Below are 19,961 nucleotides of genomic sequence, written 5' to 3' on the forward strand. Positions count from 1 at the left end.
TAGGACTAGAAATATACAAACATGTTAATGGTGTTTATCTCTGGGTGGTGAGAGCAATGAATAATTTTATAATTTTTTATACTCTTCTTTATTTCTCAGATGTTGTACAATGAACATTTTAACCTTTTTATTTTTTTAAGTAAACATGATTTTTGGTTTTCTCTGTATGATTAGATGGGAAGCCTGCTGGGTAGACAGGTGCACTTACTCTTGAGCTTGTTGGTTTGAACACAGGGGCAGGCTGTTACTCAGCTCTGTCTTTACTGCCCAGTTCCCCAGGGCAACCTGACAGTCTGTGGGTGCTCATTTCAAGATTAGCTCATGAGCCTATTTCTGCATGAACTTTCGAAACCAAGAGGGCTGTTCCCAGGTGGTGTCTGCTCAGCAAGACTCCTGCAAGGGCTGTAGGAGGCAGTTGCTGTTATCTGCTTGGGTCAGAGGAGAACACCAAGGTGGCAGTACCTGGGGCAGTTTATCCATGTGTCTTTTTTGGGGTCAAACTGAGGAGCACATTCTGGTTCAGTTTTATATCAGTGTCCTTAGTTAGTAGCCATTCAGGCTAGTGGCGGTCACAGGGCAGTGCATTCTCAGCCCCGTCTGAAAAGAAGCACATAGCTAGGAGGGGTAGAGGAATATAAATAGGAGTATCATCAAGAAGATAATACTTCAGAAGGAAGGTCATGTAATCCACTGGAAATTATTGCTCTATAAAGAAGATGTGATTAAAGATCAATGTAGCATTCAAGTAAAATGTGTTAGGAGTTTGGGAGGTGGCTGGGGAGGGGTGCTCTAGGAAGGACTCACTGTGGACTGCAGTAATGAAGAAAGGCTTTCTAGGAAGGTAGTGCTTTCAATAATGGATCAATCTTAAAATAATGAAAATTCACCTAACTGGTTGGCATTTATTGTCTTAGGTCATAGACAGCCCTGAGTGTTTAGAATTCTGATCATGGTTCTGTCTCAGATTCCCTGTGTGTCATCAGGCGTATGTTTCCTGGCCCATGAAATGCCAGTGCTAACAGCCACCTGCCCTGCAGGCGCATTGTGATGAATAACTGATGTAAACATCCTGGGTAAACTTAGTGGTGCTGTTGCTACAGGCTTAAGAAATGTCAGACAGTCAAATGCAGAGACAGGCACCAGTGGGTTCCTGAAATATAAAACAATGATTGTGATAGAAAGCTCAAGTATGCTTGAAATGCTGTCCGGATTTAGGGAGTCGATTCAGAAGGAATTTTTCTTGGATATGCTAGCTACAAGCTGGATATAAAGGGGTGGAGTCCATTGGGGACTATTTATTCAGTCCCTCATGTATGCTTAACTCTAAGCTGGGTAACATTAAGGGTATTTAAACCATCATTAGCAAGAGTGTTGTTTGGGTGAGTTTGTGGCACACAAACCTGACCTGGAAGCTGTAAATCCTTGGGAGTGCAGACCTCAGCTAGATTTGTATCACAGAGTTTAGAGAGCCCTTGGGAAGAACCCTAAGAGAGATTTACCCTTCCCCAAAAGTCTGATTCATCACTGACTAACTCATCACATCTTTGAGCACAAGACCCCCGATGTACTTGCGTGTTCCATTAATGTGAAATGGGTTCAAGCGAATTGGAAGCAATGCACCAAAACCAAACAACAAACAAACAAACAAGCCATAGCACTGATCCCTGTTGGCACAGACAGCACAGCACACCTTTCTTTATTTTAGCTGTTATTTGCAGTGTGGCTAGACCACCACTGAACAGCAAGCTGCGTAAATACGCACAGGGCCAGCTCTCCTGCCCTCTGGGACTGGGGCAATCCTGCTGACTAAGGGACCGAGGAGAGGTCAAGGTTTACTCGGTCAGTTCTGGACACCAGGAGGGGCAGTGTGGCTATTTTTGCACAACAGTATATCATTCTACACCAGTCCACAAACCACCTGATAATAAATCTGGAAAAGAAAAGCAATAAGCAAACAATAAAAATGAGGCCAGGGGAACACAGTAATAAACATTTCCTTGAGGTGATATTTGCATCACTTTTGCAAATATTGACTTGCTAAGTACGAGGCTAAAAAACAAACCTGGTTTATAGCTGGGCCAACCATGTAAAGTGCTGGGTACTCCCACAGAGTTTTTCGCTGACCCTGGGATCTAGCATTAAATGAACACTTCTTATATGCCACCTATAGTCTTTCTTGGCAGTAGTCTTCTATGCCCCATCTAAATTCATAAAGGGCTTTCTCTTCTGGATTATAACAGCTTTTCTCCCAGTGATTGGAAACATGAGGAGGCAAGATCACCTCTATGTGATGACATGTGGCCTTATAGAAATAATCATTCTATTTTAATATGGAAATGTACTCTTTTCTTTTTCTTTTCTCTTCTTTTTGTCTGCATTAAAAGGACCTAAGGTAAAGTCCCCTCTTCCTGAGAGAGTTTGTGATCTGGGCCTGCTACCCTGTGGAAGGACAAACCAACATTTGGTTTGTTAATGATCATACTACAGGTAGAGTAGACAAAAAATAAAAAAAAAATTTAAATTGTAAAAGTACAGGAAAGAGAAGAGGCAAGTGTCTTGGAGGAGTCAGGAGGCCTGGAGTCTAGGCCCCCTTCAGCTTCTGGCGAACCAGTCGGAGGACTTGGTCCACATCACTCAAGTAGTCTGCTTTGACTTATTAGTGCAATGAGAAGCTGAGCTAGGTCATCCTCACGTCCTTCCCAGCTCTAGTGCTTGCTAGTGATTTTCCCCTGAGAATTCCAGAGCCTTTACATAACTCACAAGTCTAGGAGTCCATTTAGGGAAGCACAGGGGCCTCTGCTGTGCTCTCATCGCATAAAGCTAGTCAAGCTCAGAAAGATATTTCAGCCAAAGGTAGCGTGGGAACAGTATGTTCAGACACAGACTGGGGAGAGCTAATAGAATTCACCATCTTGACCACACAGGCCTTGGAATGGGGCTTGCTAGGGAAACCTGGCTTTTGGTTAGAATGTTAGCATAATGAAAAGGTGTGTGGAGGGAGACCTAAAAGCAAGAGTGGGCCAGCTCTGCACAAACATTGACTGACCTTTGGCTAAGTCACTTGCCTCTCTGGGACACTACTTTTTATGTGTGAAGTGAGGGTAATAAGATCAGCCCTGCCTTGCTCAGTGGATTTTGATGAGATGAAAACACACATGGAAGTAAAGAGTTTGAAAACCATACCATGACACACAAGTAGAAAGATTCTGATCAGCTTTGAAAGGTGTTGCTACCCCTGTGCCTGGCCAAAGGAGAAAGCAGGGGCTGGAGATTGAAGGGGAAAGAGCCTGGGCCAAGGGAAGAAGAGAGGCAGGTCAGGTAAAGAGCAGGCCTGGAAGACCAGTGAGGACAGGGGAAGGCCCTATCCAGGAGTCAATTTCAGGCTGAGGCAATGACAGTGCTGAGATAGAAACCAGTCAAGTAATAGCAATGATGATAATCATAGTTACTATTTATGGAGCACTGTGTGCCAGATGCTGAGCCAGATGTTTTACATATATTTGCTTATTTAATCTTCACAGCTACCCAATAATATAACAGCTTGTTATATTATTATTTTACTCTAATTGAGAGGTTAGGAGAGGTCATAGAACTGAATCCTGTCTCCTAGCTTATCTTCGTGATAGAATTGACTTTGAATCCAGTTTGTCTGGACTCTAAATCCTATCCTCAATCATTGTGCTGGTCTCCCTCTCTTGGGTCCACAGGTTTTATCAAGTCAGCCTAAGTTGTCTGGACTCCAGCAGAATCCCAAAGTAACTAGTGAGTCAGTCCTGAGCAGTGATGAGATCAAGACACAACAGTGATCCAAAAAGTGTCTGACTTGCTCCTTTTTTTTTTTTTTTTTTTTGGTGAGGATAAAAGAAATTAAATTAATCTAATAAAAATAGTAGTTCTGCACTGGTCTAGGAAAAGTGAGATACCCTAGAAGGGACAGAAATGATTCATGTTGACAATTCCAGCTAGTGGTGTATTGATGCTGTTCTGCACTGGCTCATACCTGCCTCCAAGAGCCAATTTTATGCATCTCTTCCCAACTCCACAGTCAATGAAGTTAAGTTGGTAGCTTGAACTTGGCCAAGTTGGGAGTATTAACAGTGGAAAATGGCAAACACTACAAATCAGAACTTTATTTCCCTGTAGAGCCAGTTGTTAAACATGTACCTGCACTGATGCTAGCCCTGTTTGTCATATTTTCCCCCAGTGAATTGTAGATTCCTATGAAGAGTTGTTTCTGGAATGTAGTATCTAAAAGGAGGCCTTAGTTCTACATATGCTGAGATTATATATGACTTAAAGGAGCCATTCTAACATTTTCAGGTGAAGACATCTACTGACAGTTGCTCACTAACCATACATGCTCAAAACAGTTGAATACGAGTGACAGGACGTGCTGCCAGTCCCAGAGGAGCATCTTGCTCTCTGAGTTGCCATCTGTGCCTGCAGGGGAAAGGATCTGGGATCAGTTTCCTTTGGCAAGGTCTGCTGGCTCAAATTGTGACAGCAAGACTACATGCCTGTGTGAATGACCTTTTCCCTTTTTGCATTTAAAAATAACCTACCAAAGATAACACTGATAAATGAATGGAAGCTCAGAGGTGAACTCATTCATTTGAGGAAAATATTTTGTCAGATCACCTAACTTGTCAACTCCATCTGCATTCACCAGATGCAGCATCTATAAGATTATCTGTAGTATCACCTCCCTTGATTTTCCATAGAAACGAGAGCTAGGACTAGAATGGAAGAGTAGAGCCCCGCACACCTCAGTTTTGCTCTCTCAGCATCTGAACTGGAAGAGAAGCACATTCATTTCAGCTGTTCTCCTAACTTCTTCCTTTCTGGGTCTGTGTAAGTGCTCCTGGGGAGGTGGAAATGTCTATTTGTCACTTACCCCAACATCCTTTAACTAGAGTTATAAGAGAGTCCCACTAGGCAATCTCTCTTCCTAAGTCCACCCTCCTAACCCCCATCCCCTCTGTTCAAAGATTCTGTGGCTAAATAACTGCCATCTGTGGGGCCACAGCTCCAACTCAGCTCTGTAAGTGTGCGATTCTGAACAGTTTGAGGGAGGATGGGTTTCAGTCCTGGTTCTCCTGCCTACATAAGATCTTTGTTCTTTCAAAGGCTACTTGCTTTCCTGATGAGGACATAGTGGTGGAAGGGTACCTTCCCTTGGATTTTCTAGTAAAGTAGTAGCCAAAGCTGTAGTAAAAATAACAGGAGATTAAGTGACCCACTCTGAGTGGCCAGTAGCTCACATGGTGGGGACAGGAGAGCACTGGGACAGCTGTGAGGCCCTGCCTGGCACATTCCTGCTTCGGTTGGGCACTGCTCCTCACGTGGAGGGTCTTATATAAGCCTCGGTCACAGCAGTCTACCCCTCCCTGCTGGGGCAGTTCACAGAACACAGGATTAGCTGGCCAGAGCCAAGCTCTATTTCTGGAAGGCAGAAAGTTCAGCTGAAGGGTGGCCACTGGAAAGATATTCGTTTACTCCATTGAAGGGAGCAGAGATAGGGACCCCTAGGGAGAAAATTATTTTGGGAGACCATTTTGTACAGATAAGCCAAGAACATTTGGGATCAGAGGAGGGGAAGAAAGCAGAGCCAATGCACAAACTTGAAAAGTAACTGTCCCTCCTGTTGTCAGCCCTTTGGCTACTGCACAAATTCAACTCTAGTAGTACTTTAAGAGTATAATATATCCAGTAAGGCTGCTGAAATGAGACTATGATTTTGTTTTTGCCACCAACCTAAACTTATGTTTGGATATACATTATACATAAATAAGTACAGTATATTCTGATTATTCAACAGCCTGGGGAATCTCTGCAAGTCCAAATACCAGGTCCCCAGGCCAGGCTAGATATTTGTCTTTGCATTCAGGTTGCGAGAAGGGACACTGTTAATGTGTATGCATTTAATCTGTTCTGCTACCTCACTAGGCAGTTTACCCCTTCAGGGCAGAATGAAGTAAGAGGTATGGTGATAAATTAATGACTAATTAAGGAAAAATTATGTGAACTCATGTGTCTTTGGTAGTGGCAATGGTTGTGTGTGTGTGTGTGTGTGTGTGTGTGTGTGTGTGTGTGTATCTTGGTGAAACGGGTGTGTGGAGTCTATTTGAAATGACAGTTTGAAGGGAATAGGTTCAAAGCTGGGAAGGAGAGAGCCAAGCTGGTATCTAGGAACACAAGGTAGCAACCAGCAACCAGGGCAGGTTGAAAGCAGGGACTCTGAAGCATGTGAGCAGGGACAGATTCAGGAGTCAGGAACCAAATCAGGAAATGGCTCCCAACCATAGGAAAGGATAGAGAATGTGAACCAGGAGACTGGGCTTTGGCAAAACCCAAGACATTCCTGAAGCTCCGAGGTTAGCAAGGACCAAGGCCCAGACAGATGGGGGCAGGGCAGTGAAGAGGAAAGTTGGAGATGCAGAAAGGAGGGCAGATTTGAGTACTAGTTAGACCACTGGTTGCAAATGGAAATGCCTACAGGCTTTTGTATGTGTTTCAAATTTCCAGCAATAAATTTCCTTTAAATGTAAGAAAACAAGAGATGGAGGGGAAACCTACAAGTTAAAAGAGACTTAAACACATCTACCAGTTGTAATGTAGGGATCTTATGTGGATTCTTGATTCAAGCAAACTGTTAAAAAGTTTGAGACTTGGGAAGTTAAACACTGACTTTTTGTATTAGGGAATTACTATTTTTACATGTGATAATCACATTGTGGTGTGTGTGTGTTTTTTAAACCTTATCTTTTAGAGATACATGCTGAGATATTTCTAGATGAAATTTATGACTGGAGTTTTCTTTAAAAAAATCTGGGGGAGTGGGAAAGAGTTAGTTGAAACAAGGTTGGCTCTGAGTTGATATTAGTTAAAGCTGGATGATGGGTTTATTACATAGGTGGAGCCAGTGCTTTGCTCGTGCTGTGTACAGGAAAGTTTTCAGAACTTCCTGTCTGCTCTGCTCCTGTAGGTGAACGTTTCTATTGCTTTAGGATGAAGACATCCAAATGTACACATTAATAGAGAGATGAAAGGGAACCACAAGGTGGTGGGGGTTGTAGAGCAGCATTTTTGTTTGTTTTAGTGGAAAGAACTACAAATTGAAAAGAAGCAGCATTTTGGATTTTATCAAGCCGAGTAATGTGGGAGAGACTAGTTACCCCTTCTCTTTTCCTTCCTCGGAAGTGGAATCCTAATTTTTTGGCAGGCTTCATTGCCACCCAAACATTTCCCAGACTCTTTATCATGAGGTGGGGTCATGTGATTTGGTTCTGGCCAATGAGATGTGAGCAGCAATGTTATATGGAACTTTCTAGAAGGTTCTTTAAAAGGAGCTGACTCTTCTAGGTGTCTCCCTCTTCCCTTCTCCTCTCTCTTTTTTTCTGCTGCCTGGAATGCAGATGTGAAGTGTAGAGTTCCAGCAACCATACTGGACCCCGAGGTGGCAGAGCAGAAAGAAAGGAGCCCAGGTCACTGACAACTCTCTGAACTGTTTTTATCTGGATGTATTTTATAAAATGAGAATAAACCTTCATGCAATTGAGCCAAAATTACTTTAGATTTTTAATTTATATGCACAGAGTCTTTATGCTAATTGATACAGGCAACTGATTATTTATAGGTAATTAATAAAGCACTGTCTATTTGATATTAACTACCAAAAGCTAAAGGGTATCGAGTCATTGACTTGGCAAATCCAGTTGGAACTTTATTCTGTCCATATACACCAAGAAATAGTATTGTTTGCAAGAGCGAACACAGTAAACAAGCTAAGCATCCACGCATGGGAGCTGGTTACATCAACAAGCCTCAGCAGGATATCAGGCAGCCATTCAAAGAATGAGATAGAGCTGTTTGCATCACTATGAAAGAGCCTCAGTTTGTGCTGTTGAGTGAAACGGAGTTCGTTACAAAAGAGCATGTGGTTTGATCTCTTTCATGTAAACAAATATATTTATATAAAAGTTTTTTCTAGAAGGAAACAAAAACCTGTCAAGCAAAGGGAGAGAGGGCCAGGGAGTTAGCGTGGAGAGAGGCTTTTACTAGTGTATATATTTTTATATAGACTGAATTTTCTCTCTGCTGTCTGTCTTTCTCTATACTAATAAAAAAAAATTACTTCCAGTAGCACACATTTGCTCAAAGTCTAATTTTATAAATTAATAGCACAAAGAGTTTGCACTTGTTAAAGGTTCTTCAATGTCACTACCTTAATATTTAAGGTACACTCCAATTTCTAGTCTATATTAATTGAAATGGTTAAAATAAAAGTGTCGTCCCGCTCCCATCTCCCTGGCTCTGTCCTCCTCTCCCTCTCCCACCCCCTCTCTCCCACTCCTACCCCTTCCTCCTGTTTTTCCACCTTCCTGTACATGTGTAATGTTATGAACTCTCCACGAACAAAGTCTTCCCACATCCCCTGCAGAAGATGAGGGAGACCAGAACACAGGAAAGCACCCCCCAGGAATGGCTGGGCCAGGAAGGGGTTCTGTCCACCAGCACTGGGGACATTCCCAATATTCTGCCTGAACACCGAGTCCTGGGAACACTCAGGGCCTCCAAGTGGTTTTCGCCAGGTTGTTTGTTTCTTGCAGATGAATGAGAACACATGTGCTCTGACAGTACTTGGCATGTGTCCGGGAGTTTATTTACTCAGGCATCAAATGAAGGCAAAGGTTTATTTTGACTCTTTCCTCTACTAATGAGAATGGGATGAGAACACAGCAGGGAGATGGCAGCATGGTAGCCATGTGCCATGAGGCAGATGGCGGGAGAGGTGACATTTGTGTCCAAAGGATCTCAAGGTGAAGCTCACGAGAGCAGCTCAATTGGTGCTTCAATTTTAGGGCAGTTATTTCTATGGCTGGCTGCATACTTGAATGATAAAATCAGGACCTCAACAACCCCATGGCCCAGAAAGGATTACTGGAGGATGGTAAGAAAACTTGAGTCTAAAGAGTGGTGAGTTCCGCCTTTTATAGCTGGAGTCTCACGTAGATTAATATGAGTTGGTAAAGTCTGAGAGATGAGGGAGGAGTATGTGGGAAATATGGGATCTAGGAACTTGCCACTAGACCAGGTGTATTAGTCCCATTTTAATTATGAAATTCATGCTCTATTTAAACTGACTTTAAAAAATATTGGGATTTATTGATCTGTGTAACTGGAAAGCTGGGTGGGTGACTTCAGGCACAGTTAGATCAGGGCTTTAAACAGTATATGAAGGACATTGTCCCTGCCTCTCCCTCAGCCCTGCTTTCCTTGGCGTTAGTTTCATTCCCTACATGGTGGTAAAGATGGTTACCAAGGGCTCCATCCACCAGTTTAGCAACCCCAGGGTCAGGCACCTTTCTCTACAGTTCCAACGATGTCGGGACTGGTTTTCAATGGCCTAGTTTGGGACACATGCCCATCTCTGAACCAGTCGCTGCCCCTGTGATCTTCTAGGCTCAGCCTTGGTACCCAGGCCTGGAGCCAGAGTCACACCAGATTAGGGGTGGGACAGTGGAGTGAGAGCGGAGGTTCATGGGAAAATTAGGCGTTGTTATCAGATTCAAGAGGAGACAGTCAAGAGGAGACAATTAAATGCCTACTACATCAGCATAGACTTCCACACTTCAAGTTTCCAGTAGCAAATAGAAGGGAGAAGGGAGACTACCAACACCCACACCAGTATATCATCTTTCTTTGAAGTGTTAGAGATTAGAAGCTCCCTGACCATAACCTAGGCTTTGATGCCCACTCTAGAGCCTTCGAGTTGTTTGTCTTTATACCAAGTATTGGGATTGAAACAGATTGGGACAAGAAAACACATACATGCTCTTAGGAGTATTCCCAAGCCTGGGTGAATTTGTGGTCTAGATTTCCCCTAAGAGAGATAAAATAATTCAAAAGTTTTCTTAAGAGCTTTATAATTCTTCCCCCAAACCTAAGGGAGCCAGCCTAATTTATTTTTATTCCATTATTGCCTCTGTTTTTTAAAAATTTCAGAGCAGCCAGTAAATGACAATCTGGACCCACATTTAGGCATTCTGGTCCCAAATCAAGGGGGAGGGAGCTCTTCTGTGTCCACTGTGGGTAAAGTAGCAAAGAACATTGGTGCCCTCTTCCAGAAATGGTATGTTTAAAAGTTATTTTTGTAAGACTGAGAAATGTTGTCTTTTATAATACACAGGTTGAGTGGAGTCTACAGAGACTTGGAAAATGCCTGATCAGAATGTAAATTATATGATCAGACCAAGCAAGCAGAGAGAAATGCATCATTGCCAGCCCCCTCCTCACCCCCCGTTTTTTGGAAAGTAAGTATTGTGTGAAGACAAGTAGCTCACCTTAGAAACTGACACGTGTCAATTCTTTTTCTCACTGGGGAGAACATATTCGGGAACTCTTCCTATAGACAAAGTCATCATGCATAGACCTATTTCCAATCCAGCATTAGTAAAGAGGAGTGGTATAGTTTGAAAATGTGAAGAAAAAAGAGAAAGGAGTCAATTTTGGCCAAAGGAAAAGCTTGGGTAATGGCCCATAGTCGTCACTGTTCTCAGAAATGGACTGAGAAGTAATTGGTGGAGAAGGCACCAGCTATAGTTCCTATCAGAGTTAGGTTGCCACCTCTAAGCATGCTAGGAAATTTTCACAGGGCATCTGATCATAGCCAGTTTCTTTTATTTAGGAAGGTTCAGAAAGTTAAGGCAAGACAAACCCTCTGCTCCCTTCTCAATTCAAGAACTTGACCCAAAGAGGAAACAAACTCTGGAAATGTCAACAACGATTACTCAGTTTATCTGCCACATCTACTTCCTCGTCTACAACTTCCGTATGTTTAGACCAGGAATGGCTCCTAACCAAGCCAGAAACCAATTAAATTACTCTTTAGGGATTCTGAACTCAGAGACATAGATAGAATTTGCCAATATGGTTGAGGAACATAAGGGAACAGGTACGTGGAATGTAAGCTGAGGCATCAGGGCACCAGTTTCTGCAAACCAGCCGCCCACAGGACATATCTGATTCACAACTTGTTTTGTCTGGCTTACAGGTGATTAAATTTGAAATGATTGCCAACACTTAAACACTGGAGTATTTCACAGTTGAAAATGGATGAGCTTCCAGAGCACACTGTATAGAAATTATGACTACCTAAGAATGAACAAGGTGACAACATAGAGGTCAGATTTGAAGTGTATTTGGGACTTATAAGACTTTTAAAACATACATTCAAAGACCATTCGAGCTCACCTGCACGTATGTTCCCGTGAGTGTCCATTCAGGAGCATCAGTGGGCACACTCCAGATTTACCCACTGCCTGTGGGGTTCTGCTTAGAGTAACTGAAGAACTTCCAGCAAACTTCCAGGAGACAAGATAAATGAAAAATTCTGTTTTATATAGGTTGCCCAGAGTTCCCAGTACTCCCTTTTGCTCCCCAGATCCTGATCCTGAGGGACACATGCGATTTTCCATTTTGGACCCATGATTTCATGTGTATGAGCCCTGCTCTAAATGAAGGAGCTCAGCTCAGGAGGCCTTCTGAGGGATCCCAGTCCTGACCCTACTGAGATCTGGTTGTTAGCAATTCCTGAATTCCCAACATACCTAGAATGAGCACTCTCCCTTTTCCCTGCTACCCCCACACAATACACAATTTATTTGAGCAAATTTGAGGGGTGTTTCAGACCTGGTAGCCAAAAGAGCTTTCATGAAAACAACCTCTGAGAATTAACCTACCAAAGGCAAGATGCCATGGGGAAGGAACTAGACTATGTGGCTTTATTTCCATGACATCACCTGGAGCCGTGGTCCCTTTAAAAAGCCCCTGCATGCACCATCTCGGTGGCCCCAGAAACCCTGTTGAAGTGGACTCTTTCAGGCTTCTTCCACCCACAGCCTCTGGGCAGAGCAAACTAGATCATAGAAGACATCAAGCTATAAAAGGCCTTTACTTTTTTTTCTTTGGCCCCCACATTCTTACTCAAGTTGTCAACTTGTGTATTTAGGAGATATTTTTTAAATGTTTGCTTGTGTTTGGCTAAATTTTGGTGACCTCGCTTACTGGGTCTGTTTATGGATATATACAGAAATAGAGAGAGAGGAAAGGGTCCTCACTGTAGGCACTCAGAGACCTGAGTGTTTTCTGGCTCTTGCCCAAGGGAGTGGGTGGCCAGCATGTTTTGGAGCCACGGTGCAGTTCTTTGCTCTTTTCTGTGAGTCAGAGTCATGTGCTATCTATAACAGTTGCTGAGTGGGCAGGGCAAGCCAAACATAATAGCAATTCGTTGAATTCAATCCCAGGGAGACTGTGACCCCTCATCCGACCCCTCATCCAAAGTCTCATCAAGGTTCTGTTTGGCTGTCGTAAGGGCTGGATTGAGCACACACACCCACTGAGCTGACTGGTGCAGCTCAGGCTTGGAGAGCCACACATATAGCAGCACTCTGTGTCTTTAGGGAGGTGAGAGCAAGTAGATTTGATCAGATGTCTAACACTAAGCAGGCCCATACTTGCAGCTGGGCTTCCCTAATAAACTGCACAGAGTGTGGTTACCTAACAATGCATAAACTCACTAATGCGGCTGACGACCTAGGCATGTTTGGGATTTTTACATTTTTAGAACATGTATTTGCTGGTGAGGCACCCTCCTCCCACCACATACACTTGTGTGGACATGTTATTATGCTGTTCCTATGAGTGTTCACCCAGTAGCTCGTGCTGATTGTAATACCAATGGCTAAGGTCTAAATCTACCTGGGACCTGTAATGCTCAGCTGGCTGTTCAGCGTTAGGTCATTGAAAGGGTAATCACATGACTATTAGCAAACGCATGTGAGCCATGATGAAAGAAGGCTTCCGACTCAAAAAGGCCATGCGGTGATGAGCGAACTTCGGGCAAGCCACAGCTTCAATGCATCAGAGCCCAGAATGGGCACCCTTTCCTGGAAGCAGCAGCGGCTGTACAAGAAGTAGTCGTTGTTAAACGTATTGCAAAATATCAGCGCAGCAAATGCTGAGCAATTTCCAAGGATTACATGTGGCAAGTAACTGTTGTGTCAGAGAAAGCTTTTAGAGATTGCTCTGTAGCGAGCAAGGAGGAAGGTTCTCTGGACTAAGAAATACTAGGTTCCCACCTAGCCTTGCCTTAGGCAGATGTGCGACTGAGGGTTATCCTTCAACTTCCCTTTCTGTACCCTTTCTTCTTTCTTTCTTTCTTTCTTTCTTTCTTTCTTTCTTTCTTTCTTTCTTTCTTTCTTTCTTTCTTTCTTTCTTTCTTTCTTTCTTTCTTTCCTTTCTTCCTTCCTTCCTTCCTTCCTTCCTTCCTTCCTTCCTTCCTTCCTTCCTTCCTTCCTTCCTTCCTCCCTCCCTCCCTCCCTCCCTCCCTCCCTCCCTCCTTCCTTCCTTCCTTCCTTTCCTTTCTCTCTCTCTCTCTCTCTTTTGATATATCTTTATTGATTTCAGAGAGGAAGGGAGAGGGAGATAGAGAGTTGAAACATCCATGATGAGAGATCCATCATTGATCGGCTGCCTCCTGCACGCCCTCAACTGGGGATCAAGCCCGCAAACCGGGCATGTGCCCCGACCCGGAATGAACGGTGATCTCCTGGATCTAGTCGACGCTCAACTGCTGAGCCCCGCCCGGCTGGGCTGTACCATTTTCTTGAGCTCCCTCCTGACTCTCACACATCCCACCTCACCACCGTCCATGCTTTGGGCAATCGTCACTCTCTGCCCCCTCATATCCCTCATTTTTATACTAGAATGAGTATTAGCCACTGTGTTGAGTCTTCTAAGGCAATTCTAAGATTACTGTTAACTATGAAATAGAATAACATGTCCCCCCTTTTAGTGACTATCATCAGAAGAGGAACGGCCTATGGATTTTTTTTTACTTTCTTGAAACCACAAATCATGGTTTAAGGCAAGCTCTGCTTAAGGCAAAGAAAATAGCAAACAGCATATCCAACAGGAGACCAGAAGCATAAAGCCATCCAAATAGAAGAAGAGTGTCCCTGAAAGGGACTTGAGTTGTTGTTATGTGTTGCTGCCATTTTTGTTCTTAGGGATTTTTTGTTTTGTTTTGAGAACTTGACATTTCCCTTCCTTTGGTGCCCATAGATGCAGAAGCAGCATTGGCCAGCACTTGGCATTTCTTTGGGACTGACTAGTCACTACAGCTTCCTGGTAAGAGTTTAACCTGACGATTCCTGTCTATCTCTGAGGACATTTTAAGTGACTACTAATAAACTACTAATAAAGCTACTAACAAACTACAATTTAGTTAAAAACTTTGCTGTCAGACTATAGCTGTTATAGCCTGAATCTTACTTTGTTGTCACTTGCAAAGGATAACACTAAGCCCAAGCTCTGTATAAATACAAAAATATCAGCAGATGTTTTATTGCTTAAATTTGCTAACTTTTGAGAGCAATGTCATGGAAACTAAGAAAAGGAAGATTCTGGGATTGTTAAACTTGCTAAAGATTTTCACTGGTTCTCAAATTATTTCTGAAATGGTCACATTTGGAGACCTAGTCCACGCAATGTTTCATCTGTTACAGTCCCATGAAATGGCCATTTCGAATGGTAATAACTCGAGGAAGCAGGTCCTCTTCTTGCTGGATAAAATCCCCAGTAAGACTTCATTTGCTTCAAAGTAATGTACCTGGACCTCTTTACTTACCTAAGTTAATGGTTCTTAGAAATGTTCCAGTGCTCAAGGAATGTAGTAGGAATTCTTTTTCATTTTTTATTAGGAGAAATAAAAAACATTAAGAAGGCAGAACTAGAGCACATTCCCTCTGAGTGTAGGTCTGTTCCTTTTTCTCCTATCACAATTCCGTCAACTCTCTTGCTAATATTTTCTAATTTCTTTCTTGGTTCTAAAGTTTTTCTTCTAATCTATTTCACCCTCATATCCCATCCCTCCAATAACTGATTTCCTATTCCCACCCCAGAGTCTTTCTGGTCAACATCTAACCTGTCATCCTCCTTGCTTCTTCTACTTCATGACATCTTCCTCGTAAAATCACAGCTGGGTGGGTGCCTGCACCCGTGCAACACTGGCTCAGTGGGATATCTGATAAATTCCCAAAGTCTTACAGTTTGACAGTAGCCAAATTCTGTATCCACATGGCCTGAAGTCCTTTGCACTTAACACACCATTCTTATTACTTATAGGTAATTCTATCCCCTTTGGAGTCCTTCACCACCACCACCAATGTTGAATATTTCTTCCAGTCTCCTGACATTATGACAATTCTCTAAGCTTGCTGAAGGGAGGGTGGTGTCACCAAGTCATGATATTCTAAGTCCTCTCACATACGTCCCCAATCTTCTTCCTGATTCTGACTCCCCACCTACACTCTATTCAAACTCAATGTTCACTCTGCTTACCCAGTGTTTTCCTACCCCTGGTTGGAGAAGGCATTGCTGTAAAGTTGTCTAGATGGTCAACCACCAAAAGTAGGCAAGGACCTCACAAGACCATGGACCTGGACCTAGGTTGTAGGCCTAATTGAAGAATAAAGACATCCCACAATTAAACATAAACATATTCCCATTTCAGCTTAAGTTACTAAGCTACATTTAATATTAAATGTAGCTATTTCTTTAGAGAAATGCATTGTTTCGGGTCACCTCATCTTCAAAATCCATTTAACTGGCTTACTTCAGATTTGTAATTAGGACCAAGCCGAAGCTATTAAAGACTAGAAAACATAAAGCAAATGTATCATGATCTTGTTGCAAGTTGGTTTCTCAACCTCCGCATTTGAAATGAGCATCATTAGCTGAGTTTAAATACAATAGAGATATCTGAGAATTTGAACAACCAGCCACACAGGAAAAGGTGTTTAAACAAGCTTCCAAAAATCAGTAACTAGAGTGACATTTGATGTGGCATTTGCTGAGCAACACAGATCAAATGAAAAATGTTAAACATGGTGATGACTAATGATAAAATAATGATAAACTATCCACTGCTTAAATATAAAAAAGGTGACAAGGAGTGCAGAGCCTTTTGTGATGAAAGTTCCAGCTGGTGAGATTACCAGGTGGTTCTGAGTGTCTGCTTAACTCTGTTTTGAAGGCTGGCCCTCTTTGAGGTAATCTGATAGTGGTTTGCAAAAGCTGGGGAGCTACTATAATACAACAAACAGCGATAGGCATAACCTCCACCCCTGATAACTCAATCGAAATGTGTGGAGTATCAACATTCTATCTTAAAGCTCCTCAGATGATTCTACTGTGCAGCCAGAATTAAAAGCTGCAGCTCTAAGAGGTCTGATGACTGTATTTTGAGGGTGGACAAGGAAATCTGGTTTCATTTCAGGATGGTGGACTAAGTATATCCTACAGCTTCTTCATTCCTGCAGCAAGGGACTCAATTGATGATCTTAAATAAGAAGTGAAACTTTCAGTGAACCAGAAGCCTGGATAAATCCTAAGGTATGAGATGTAGACTGGGTTCGTGCAAAAACAGAAAAGCCATTCTAAAATGTGCACAGAAGACTATCGCCACGAAGGTGAAGGGAGCACCAAGACTGTTCCATCTCCAAAGGTGGAAACACCAGAAGCAGGCGAGTATCAAGGACCATCAACATGTAGGTCCTTGGGGCACTGCTGCAGGAGGAGCCAGAGATTCATCTTCCATCAATGCCCTTTCATCTACCCTTGAGCCAACAGCAGTGACAGGATCAGCCTCCAGGTAGGACTTGTGGCCAGGAAGCTCAAATTAGATAGGCATGGCCATGTGTCATGAGGCTGGCCATTGCCGGAGGAATGGGGTACCAGAACTGAACACCTCAGAGAAATCTCACCTAGTGACTTATCCTTCTTCACTGTCACTGAGAATAGGCCAGAGGACAATTCAGACCAGCAATATCCCCAAGCACATGACACCCCACGACAGAGAATGCAGCTTAATGGAGAATCTCAACCTTATAGAAGATTAAGTCAAGATCACCACACATTCAAGGAAGACCAACACTACAAAAGATGAGAAAGTCAACAAAGTGGATGAATGAACATCTAATGAAGATAAACAATAGAACAAGCAAAGCAGGCGTTGAGAATAGGGTAGTAAGTTTTTCTGATAAATGTGTGAGGGGACAGCAGTCACAAGCAAATCAACTAGAGGTCATGCAATTAAAATGTGATTCTTACAATAAGAAACTGAATGAGGAGATGAAATGGATACTTTTTCTGAAATTTAATGTTATTATAATAAAGACTAATTGTATGCCTTATAACCTAGTGCCTAGTGATAGTTTATAAGTTTAGTAGTTCACTTTTTTGGAAAGTACATAATAATATTCAAATAAGAGCTTATAGAAAGCATTTTGAAGAATGAAATGTTTTTTTGTATCCTTTTAAAAAGACTTGATTCATTCTGAAAAATCATCAGTGAATGAAAAATAAAATTGAAAGAAAAATAAGTTTCCCCACAAAATACATTAAAAAAAACCATGCCGGTATCTGTATTTTAAGTGTATGGAGTAAAATGGGCCAAATTTTCATAAGCAGTTAATAACAGCTTGTGCAAGGGCTTGTTTCATTTGATTTAGCACCAAGTAAAATACGAGTAAATATGCCATTTAAGATATAGCCAGGTTTCTCCTCCACCTCTTATATTGCCCCACTCCTTCTACCAGGCCACAGTACATAAGCATGCTTCCTCCTAACCCCACTAAGGAATCTAAAAAAATGATTTAAAAATGACTGCTCAGATTATGTATACTGGTAAGATTGTTCCCCCTTAAGACAGATGTCAGTGAATACTAGCAGGTATCAACTTCTTTGATCAGGAATAAAAAACTCCACCGTCAGCAAACTCACTTCCCTGGTCCTTTTTAACCTGTCATATAAAAGCCTTTTTATTGCTACATCTTTTTACTAATTATGACTTTTTTTGTCAAGGAAATTTCCCCCCAGGCATACCTAATCTATTTATTATTTCCTAATGACAAAGTATGCGTATTCTATGTAGTGTCATGTTTTCTTTTAGTTATTCTTCTTTTTTCAATACTTTAATTTGTTACTCATCAAGGCCTATTGTACATTGGATCAAAAAGAGAACTGGCAAGTTGATCCTAAAGCACACATTTCTTAATCTGAGTAACATCTGAGAACACAAGACTTCAATTACATTTTCTATTAAAGAAAATTCATTCAGCTTTGGTGCTTAACCAAGAATTTGTAACGTCAATTTCTAACATGTTATATCCCCAGTGCCCATGTATTTTCAAAAGAAAATAAGTCTTATCAAAGTAATATTTTCCTAAACGCTATTTGATACATTTAGTATAGCAAACTGAAAATTCTGAGTAAAATGAAGTTAGGTTTAACAACAAAATAAATATAGCTTATAAGCCCACCTTATAGGTTTCTTAGTTTAAAAGCAACAGTAAATTCGTATTCTGTAATGGATCTGTAAATCCAGTTACTTTTATCTGGAATCTTATAGCATCTCACAAAACCATGTCCCATGTGCTAGGCTTTTTTTTTTTCTTTTTTCTGTTTGGCATCTGGCTATACAAAAGCCTCTGATGACATACTTTATCCAAATTAGTATATTTTTCTATTTTCCAGAAAAGTATGGAAACCTTATCAAACGCTCTTTCTGAATAAAAGTTAGATGACTGACAATTGCCCTTTTAACTTCGCTCTAACAGAATTTTTAAAAATCTAGACACCTCTGATGATTTTGAATTACACGCAGAACACAGCTGGATGAAACACACCAGACAATTTCAGAAGATACATCTTAGTATCTGACTCATTTGGCATATCTTTACTAGCCAGAATAAATTCCGTAGACATGAATCTAATATACTTTCCAGATAATTCACACATGGTGGAGTCTCAGAATGAGGACCCTCTGAATGAAAAAGGCAGGGATTCTCGTCTTGCTGATTACAAGCATTTTTCCTCATGGCGCAGCCCATGCTTCAGGTGCACTTGCGGGAGTTTTGTTTGCAGGCAACCGTGCACGTAGGGCCAGAGCTTGTTGGTGTCTCTTCCCGAGAACGTTTCCAGCACCCCCTTTTTGTGGTAATACTCCAGGACCGGTTTTGTCTGGTCTTCGTAAGCCTTCAGCCTCTTGATGAGCGTCTCTGGCCTGTCGTCCTCGCGCTTCACCAGGGGCTCTCCGGTCACATCGTCCACGCCCACCACTTTGGGAGGGTTGAACTCCAGGTTGTAGACGCGGCCGCTGGCCGGGTGAACCAGGCGCGCGGCGAGGCGCTGCATCACGTCCTCGAAGGGCACGTTCAGGTTCATCACCAGGTGTATCTGATAAACGCGGTCCAGGGCCTCGGCCTGGGCGAGGGTCCTGGGGAAGCCACACAGCAGCCAGCTGTGCCGCGCGAGGTTTTCCACCTCGGGGAGGGTCAGCCGCGTCATCACGTCGTCGGGGACGAGCTTGCCCTGGCCGATGAAGGCGTTGGCCAGCTTCCCGATTTCGGTGTTTCTCAGCACGTTGTCTCGGAGCACGTCCCCGCTGGACAGCGTCTTGAGCTCGAAGTGCTTGGTGATGCGCAGGGACAGCGTGTGCTTGCCCGAGCCCGGAGAGCCCATGATGAGGGCGCGCAGGAGCCGCCGCGCCGGCCCCATGGCTGCCAGCGAGGCGGGGCTGCGCCGGCGGTTGGCCCGCGCCCCGCGCGCTCGGGCGCCCGCAGGAGGCCCCGCGCCGCGCCCCCGGCCGCGCGCCCAGGGCGCAGCCCGCCCGGAAAGGGGGTGAAGAAGTGGACGCTGCCCAGGAGCCGATTGGTGAGCTGAAAGACTGAGCCGGGAATTCTCCCCAGCGCAGGATGAAGAGCTGGAGAGCTGGTAAGTAGGAAAAGAAACTTAAAGTGTAGATTCAAAAGTTCCACCATTCGCAAGTAGAAAATGAAGACGATGGAGGGATACAGTAGTTCAAGAACTAAAGCGTAGACAGGGATTGCCCAGAATTA

At 43.0% G+C, this 19,961-nt stretch overlaps 1 pseudogene across 1 annotated transcript; it reads right to left on the minus strand.

The window, feature by feature from the left end:
• Nucleotides 1-18,909: 18,909 nt before the first annotated feature.
• LOC308554408 (GTP:AMP phosphotransferase AK3, mitochondrial pseudogene) lies at nt 18,910-19,621 on the minus strand (annotated as a pseudogene). Its single transcript has one exon. The product of its transcript is annotated as a GTP:AMP phosphotransferase AK3, mitochondrial pseudogene (transcript).
• Between the last annotated feature and the right edge of the window lie 340 nt (nt 19,622-19,961).

Source organism: Miniopterus schreibersii (assembly GCF_964146895.1).
Source record: "Miniopterus schreibersii genome assembly, chromosome: 3".
NCBI classification, from domain to species: Eukaryota; Metazoa; Chordata; class Mammalia; order Chiroptera; family Miniopteridae; genus Miniopterus; species Miniopterus schreibersii.